Genomic DNA, 8,061 nt, shown 5'->3' with positions numbered 1-8,061 from the left:
CCAGTTTTATCTTGGAAAATAAAATCCCATTACTAAAACATTGTGAAGCCTAAGTAAATAACTAATAATCTTTATGATCACAAATTCCTGTGGCATTGTATTGATTGTTTGCCATTAAGCAATGAGGGACTTTAACATATTTAATTTTGATTCTCTTGGTCAACATAGGTAGTTCTTAAACTGTTTGTCTCAGGCTCATTTGTTTGTTGAACAGACATCTAGGTGCACACTTGGTATATTTTTGTGAGTCTCTCCTGAGGTCAATATTAACTTCTGAAATTAGCATTGATTTTTCTATTGTTAATTCAATCACATCCAATTAAGACCAATGCTCACAACAAAAGTCTGTCAATTAAACAGTTACTTTGGTGTCACAGTCAATATTCATTAGAACGTGTCAGATGAAAAAATACAGTTAACAAATATCAGAAAATACAGCACTTGCATTTGAACAATGTCTTTCACAACCTCATAATATTGCTTAGTGAACTGTGACCAAGTTGGTAGTACAACAATTTACAATGATGTCTAATTTTATTTTGAATCTTGGGAAATAAGAAATCAATTTGGATGTAGATAAGACAGACATATATATGAGTTCCAATAAGGCACTGTAGTGTCAATCACACTACAGCACAATTTTTTTCGAAAGTGTTGCTTCCTTGGAACTTTTTTTTTGTTTATAACAGAACACTTGAAGCTGAATGTGAATATAATTTCGGAATACTTGTATCTCATAGGAATTTGGAGGAACAAGAAATTAACTTTTGTTAAATATAGTATGTTTTATTGCATTGCAATACTTCAACTGAATTTAAAATGTTTTTATCAAAGAACTTCATTTGTACTTAAGTGTCCAACAATAATCAGCCAGCTTTGATGGATTCCAGTTGCCTTGATACGATTTCTCCATTTCTGCAATGTCCTGGTAAAACCTTTCACCATGCTTGTCACTGACAGTGCCAAGATTTGTAGGGAAGATTTCTAAATGGGAATGCAGAAAATGAATCTTTAGTCACATGGTTTTGTGTACTTGAAGCATGTTGTCAACCAGCTGCATGAAGTTTGGTGCTCTGTAGTTGCCAAGAAAATTTTCAATAACATGCTTGAATACCTTCCATGTGGTTTTCTCCAGTCCCACTAGACGTTCTTCAAATTGTTTGTCAATGATGACTTGCTTGATTTGTGGACCAACAAAAATGCTTTCTTTCATCTTGGTATCAGTTATTCTGACTTGAATTATGAATTGAAATAACAAATGTAAGCAATTTCAAAAAGACTGTGTGTGATAGGGAAATTTCATGATCAGCAGCCCAAAATCCATAAGGTACCCTCAAAGATATTCAGAAAGCAAAATCTTTGTTGTCCAGTGTCATCAGTCCTACCACCACCAGACAGGCTTGCCACCAAACATACAGAGGTATTCCTTTAAAGCTTGCATTTTAAGGAAAAAATGCCCTTTAATGCTGTAAGACATCCCAAATCATAAAAGCAGTTAGGGAAAACATAATAACAACAGGTAGCAAAAGCTTAAGGTTGTATTTCAGGAGCATGTTTAAATAAGAAGAAGGAAGAGTATGGAAAGGGATTTTAAGAGGCTTTGGATACATGACTGAAATGATGGTGGCCAAGGGTGGGAGGAACAGAAGTGAAGATGCTTGGGAAGGGGATAAAACAGGTAATGATTTCTGATGAAGCATAGAATCCTTAGAAGGCTCCATGTCAGGGGCAAGTTACTGAAGCAGGACACATAAACAGGTGAATGTATAGTCCATTATTGGACAGATGGATTGTCCTCTTTTCAGAAATCTATTTTCTACTATTAGGACTATGCAACAGGCCTTAATAGTGTGGCTTATGGAGTAGTGAATTGTGGCCCAAGACAACTGTCTAAAACATGAGAAAATCCGCAGATGCTGGGAATCCAAAGCAATTCACACACAATGCTGGAGGAACTCAGCAGGTCCGGCAGCATCTGTAGAAAAGAGTAAACAGTTGATGTTTCAGGCTGAGACTTTTCTTCAGGACCCTTCATCTTTCTGTTCCTGAAGAAGGGCTTCGGCCTGAAATATCGACTGTTTTCTCTTTTCCATAGATGCTGCTCGACCTGTTGAATTCCTACAAGACAATATTCTGTAATTTTATCAGTCCCATTTCACAGCTCTTATTGTTTCTATTGTTTCTCGCTTAAATATTCTAGTGTTCTCTTTTGGAGGACTGATTCATTCTGTTTTCACAATACCCATATGCAGTATCTGAAAAAGGTTTACTACACAACTCTTAGTGTCTTCTACTGAAGTAGTCAAATGTTTGTCCCCTGGTCTTTACGTTACCTGCAAATAATGCTATCCTTCATCTATCCAATATTAACCATAAGACCATAAGACTTCAGAGCAGAATTAGGCCATTCAGCCCAATGAGTCTGTTCCACCATTTGATCATGGGTGATTTATTATTCCTCTCAAACCCATTCAACTGCACTCTCCCATAACCTTATTAATCAAAAACCTATCAACCTCTGCTTAAAGGAAGGTTACAAAGAAAGCAATGCCAGCTTACAGGCATTAGATATCCCAGTCAGAGAGGACTGCAAGCTGGGTGCAGTAACACTCAAACTGCCCTCTTACTCTCTCATTCCCATCAAGATTTTGTGCTCCTTCATTAAATCCCCTCTTCAACCTCTTTGCTACACAAACAATAACTTCAGTTTATCTGGCCTAAACTTACAGCTGAAATTTCTCATCTTTGGAGCTGTTCCATTAACCTTTTTCAGTGTCCTCTCCAGGAACATGACATACTTCCAACAGTGTAGTGACCAGTATTGGATCAATACTCTTGTTAAGATCACAGTGTTCGGTGCAGGCTCTGTAAGTCTTAACTGTTTTTATACTCAGTGCCTCTATTTTTGAATCGCCGAATCCTGGCTGGTTATATTTTTGGCCTGAATCAGAAATTTGTAACCCAGTTCAGAATTTTTTCAAGGCAGACACTTTAATATAACTCTTGTGAGGTCTGTATTTTCAACATTGACATCTTTTGGTTGAAAGATTGGGTCAAAAGCCTATATGAATTACGATTTTATGTCTTAAATTGAAAATATGTTTCTGACCACTCATGCCACAAGTAAGGAAATTAATCAACAGAAGATTTATCTTTCATTTGCAACTTGTGCTTGTAAGATCATAAATGTTGTTTTGTGAAGAGTCCTGGAAGAATATGATATAGTGATAAAAACACTGTCTAAAGGCATGCACTTATCTATCAGAGTACAATGATCAGCCTTCATGGTACTTACTGTATACCTGACTTTGATGAAGTGCCCATGCTTGACCTTTGCATTATTCCGAATATTCGTAAGTTATGTTGTATCATATCGTTGTTTCTTTGACTTTTAAGTTAATTCCAAACCGCCGATTACAGAACTATATTTAAACCATAAACATTCTAGATTAAGGAATGAGTTCAGATTTCTTCTTAGGTGTAGATTATGGCCATTTTACTCAAAATGTTAACCAATTTGCATTCGAGTTAAAATGTTGTTTGCACACTATTACTCATTATCTATTCTGGATGAATCAGCCAACTAAAAATGTTATGGGATGCCATTTCATACCCATGAATCCCAATCTTTCCCATTTCCTAAGGGACTGGAATCTTCCCAGTGCAGTGGAAGGAAGTCACTAGAGGCGACTCAAAAGGTCACTCTTCTACTATTCTAAAAACAGTGATAGGTGGTAGTGCTAAAGCGAAAGGTGTTTTCACAAAACACAAGGGTAAGTGGAAGTAGAGTGAAGTGTTTACAAAATGGAAGAGGACGATTTACAAGTTGTACCAGAAATTTTATTTATGTGCATCCTGTAGTATGGGTGTAACTTAATGCTTCATGTATTTGGTTATCACGTAAAAGTGATGGACCTGCACTCCCCACACTGAAAGGGATGTTTTGTATTTCATTTATCAAGTGCAGCTTCCTCAAATACAAGCCTCCCTCTGTTTTCGCCTTCCATCAATTTAATACTTTGAAACTTAAAAATATTGCTCACATTTTTTTGTGTGGCCTTTCCTTTTATGCGTACAGAATGACCATATTGCCAATTCACATGTTGTTCCAACTATGCTCTACCTTCTGTCAAGCAGGTGGCCCAAAGAGCCACTGACCTTCCATTGCAGAATTGCAACTTCTGTTACATTTCCCAGGCTTTCTTGTCTTCCTGCTTGGTTCAGAAATCGTTGAGACTGAACAGCTCCCCTCACTGAGCTGTTTGTTGAAAGATTGGCACAATCCTTGAATGTCCAAGGCCATGAAGTTAGCAGGCTGTATACTGGCCCTCTGCAGATGACTGTGGGTGTCCTTATGTTAAGTTCAATCATCAGTTTTATTCACTGTGAATAAAAAAACGAGTTACAGCCGTGAAACTGATTGTACAGCTTCAGGAAAGCAGATATGTAACAGGAAAACAGAATGTATGTTATATGGAACAAAGAAAAGGGAAACAAAGATCAAAACATCTAAACAACACACACAAAATGCTGGTGGATCGCAGCAGCTACATCGCTACATCGACGACTGCATTGGCGCTGCCTCCTGCACGTATGCTGAGCTCGTTGATTTCATTAACTTTGCCTCCAACTTTCACCCTGCCCTCAAATTTACCTGGTCTATTTTTGTCACCTCCCTCCTCTTTCTTGATCTTTCTGTCTCCATCTCTGGAGACGGCTTATCTACTGATATCTACTATAAGCCTACAGACTCTCACAACTACCTGGACTATTCCTCTTCCCACCCTGTCTCTTGCAAAAATGCTGTCCCCTTCTCACAATTCCTCCGTCTCTGCTGCATCTGCTCTCAGGATGAGGTTTTTCATTCCAGGACGAAGGAGATGTTTTCTTTTTTTAAACAAAGGGGCTTCCCTTCTTCCACCATCAACTCTGCTCTCAAACGCATCTCTCCCATTTCCCGCACATCTGCCCTCACACCATCTGCCCATCACCTCACTCGGGATAGGGTTCCCCTTGTCCTCACCTACCACCCCACCAGCCTCCGGATCCAACATATAATTCTCCGTAACTTCCGCCACCTCCAACGGGATCCCACTACCAAGCACATCTTTCCCTCTCCCCCTTTCTGCTTTCTGCAGGGATTGCTCCCTACATGACTCCCTTGTCCATTCATCCCCCCCCCCCCCATCCCTTCCCACCAATCTCCCTCCTGGCACTTATCCTTGTAAGCGGAACAAGTGCTACACCTGCCCTTACACTTCCTCCCTCACCACCATTCAGGGCCCCAGACAGTCCTTACAGGTGAGGTGACATTTCACCTGTGAGTTGGCTGGTGTGGTATACTGCGTCCGGTGCTCCAGGTGTGGCCTTTTATATATTGGTGAGACCCGACGCAGACTGGGAAACCATTTCGCAGAACACCTACGCTCTGTCCGCCAGAGAAAGCAGGATCGCCCAGTGGCCACACATTTTAATTCCATGTCCCATTCCCATTCTGATATGTTTATCTATGGCCTCCTCTACTTTCAAGATGAAGCCACACTCAGGTTGGAGGAACAACACCTTATATACCAGCTGGGTAGCCTCCAACCTGATGGCATGAACATTGACTTCTCTAACTTCCGTTAATGCCCCTCCTCCCCTTCTTACCCCATCCCTGATATATTTAGCTTCCCCCCTCCCTTTTTTTCTCTCTGTCTTTCTGCCCATCACTCTGACTGTTCTCCATCTCCCTCTCGTGCTCCCCTCCCACTTTCTTTCTCCCTAAGCCTCCTGTCCAATGATTCTTTCCCTTCTCCAGCTCTGTATCCCTTTTGCCAATCACCTTTCCGGCTCTCAGCTTCACCCCACCCCCTCCGGTCTTCTCCTATCATTTCGCATTTCCCCCTCCCCCTCTTACTTTCAAATCTCTTACTATCTTTCCTTTCAGTTAGTCCTGACGAAGGGTCTCGGCCCGAAACGTTGACAGTGCTTCTCCCTATAGATGCTGCCTGACCTGCTGTGTTCCACCAGCATTTTGTGTGTGTTGCTTGAATTTCCAGCATCTGCAGATTTCCCCGTGTTTGCCGGCAAAACATCTAAAGATATTCTTAGACCAATGGATGAGCAGCCAGATTATAAATCCATTAAAGCAAATTAATGATGATTTTGAGAAGACTGAAAAAAATCACAAAGATAAAGAAAATATTGCTAAATTGATAAAATGAATAGTTTAAAACTTGGTAAATGTTTTCTGAATTTTTGGGCCAGATCTTTGAATTTTATTGTGTGAGCTTATATTTGCCATAGTTTTCTCCTTTTCTATTCAATTATATTGAATTATTCACATTTTATAAAACAGTTTTTGATCTTCATTCACATATGAAATCATATTTCCCAGTGATTTTGCTTCTTTTAAATCATTTTTCTTTGTCCATCCCACTCACTGCCAAAAAGGTTGGTCTTTGTAATTTAATTACTCCAATGTGACAGTATAATTTTTTTCTAACTCTTCTGTGGAACAACTAGGGTGCTGTCCTATTTAGAACATGCAAACTAATAACAAACTGTTGTTATTGCAACAGTCGACAATAGTAGTGGAAGCCCATAATCTCAGGTGAGTCAATTGGGGTAGAGGCAGGCTGACCAAAGCTCTCTTCAAGAAACAATGATGGACCTTCACTCATCTCATAATTATCATCTCTAAGCTCAGTTCATGCTACTTTTGTTCTGCCCAGGTGTGGAAGCACAAAGGTCTGGTCATACAGATGACTGAAAACTGTACTGTTGGTAAACTTTACATACACAGTCGGACCTCTGTTGAATATATCTGCTTTCAGAAAGAACACACTAAGGAATTCTTCAAATTATTTGCACTTAAATTACATTTCATGGATCTGACAGCCATTTCAGAAGAAATGTACTGTACAGGTGTCTTATATGGGCATATGAGTAAATTGTCCTTAGAAAAATTGTATACACTTTAGTTAAATGTACTTCCTAATATGCACTTCAAATGCTTTTAAGACCAATAATTCAAGAATATTTTAGAATTAACCTAGTGCTTTACTGATGTGATGGGAGTAGTTTAATGTATTGGTTTTTTTGGGAGAAAAAGTGCATTAAAATCACATTTCTCTCTCCATTTCCATTAGGAGAATATGAAAAAGCCTTAAACGAAACACACATAACCCGTCTCTAATGCAGCTTAAAGTAGATATTTAAGAGCTCTCACTCAGAAGGCAATTGTAACATTTGAAAAGCTACTCCAGTTTTTGGCAGCTGTCTTTTGTGGGAGTCTATGGAAGTCATTGTGAAGCAATAAAATTGATCTTTGGAGCCACAGCTACCCAGAGCACATTTAATTGTCTCCTAGTCTGTTAACAAGGGGTCTTCTGGAAGTTTTTAATTTCCAAATGCAGTCTTGAGGAGGTCACTAATGTGATCCACAATATCTACTGGAGAGATAACATCATAAATCAAAGCAGTCTATATCTGACTAAATGTGCTAGACACTGATTTTTAAAAAGAAACTGATTTTGAGAAGTGTCTGCATTGAATTAATTTATATAATAGATGTGTCTATATTTTAGTGCAAACAAAAGTTGCGTTTTCAATAAATCCAATACTGTATAGAAGAGAAAAGCAGCTGGAATAAATTCTCAAAAGCTGAGGTAAAGAGGGATTATGAGGTATTGATAAAGCCAAGGTGGGAGAGGTGAGAAGGAAGAAAGTAAAGAACATGTTGACGTGCAGTGAAATATGACTCATTATCAAATTCACGTTTAGATCACATTGGTCCAGGGACACCATCCGTCACAACATCACTCTGCTCCTAATGAGCCTTCATTGAATATTCATACAATTGGAGCATGGCTACTCACACCCTAGGCTAATTCCTGGTAAATATCTCCACCTCAATCCCCGATTCTGCCCGAGTGACTTTTCGTTATGTCACAGCAATTACAGTGCAAAAGTGCTGCGAAAGATTGATTACTTTGGTCTGTGGTTCAATTGTAAATTAGAATATGCTGCCCCTGGGGAAACAGAGGCCTATTTGTGATTAAGAAAAGCTCCATAATA

General features: G+C 39.2%; 1 long non-coding RNA gene across 1 annotated transcript; it reads right to left on the bottom strand.

Annotated features, from left to right (window-relative positions):
- Window positions 1-847: 847 nt before the first annotated feature.
- LOC140718847 (uncharacterized) lies at window positions 848-4,339 on the bottom strand. Its single transcript, XR_012096812.1, has 3 exons — window positions 4,159-4,339; window positions 3,296-3,422; window positions 848-984 (listed from the first exon to the last, which is right to left on the bottom strand). It is a non-coding gene; the product is annotated as an uncharacterized lncRNA (long non-coding RNA).
- Window positions 4,340-8,061: the final 3,722 nt, after the last annotated feature.

This window comes from Hemitrygon akajei, chromosome 30 (genome assembly GCF_048418815.1).
Source record: "Hemitrygon akajei chromosome 30, sHemAka1.3, whole genome shotgun sequence".
Taxonomy (NCBI): Eukaryota; Metazoa; Chordata; class Chondrichthyes; order Myliobatiformes; family Dasyatidae; genus Hemitrygon; species Hemitrygon akajei.
The sequence above is the reverse complement of the archived record's forward strand: the minus strand, read 5'-3'. Positions and strand labels throughout refer to the sequence as shown.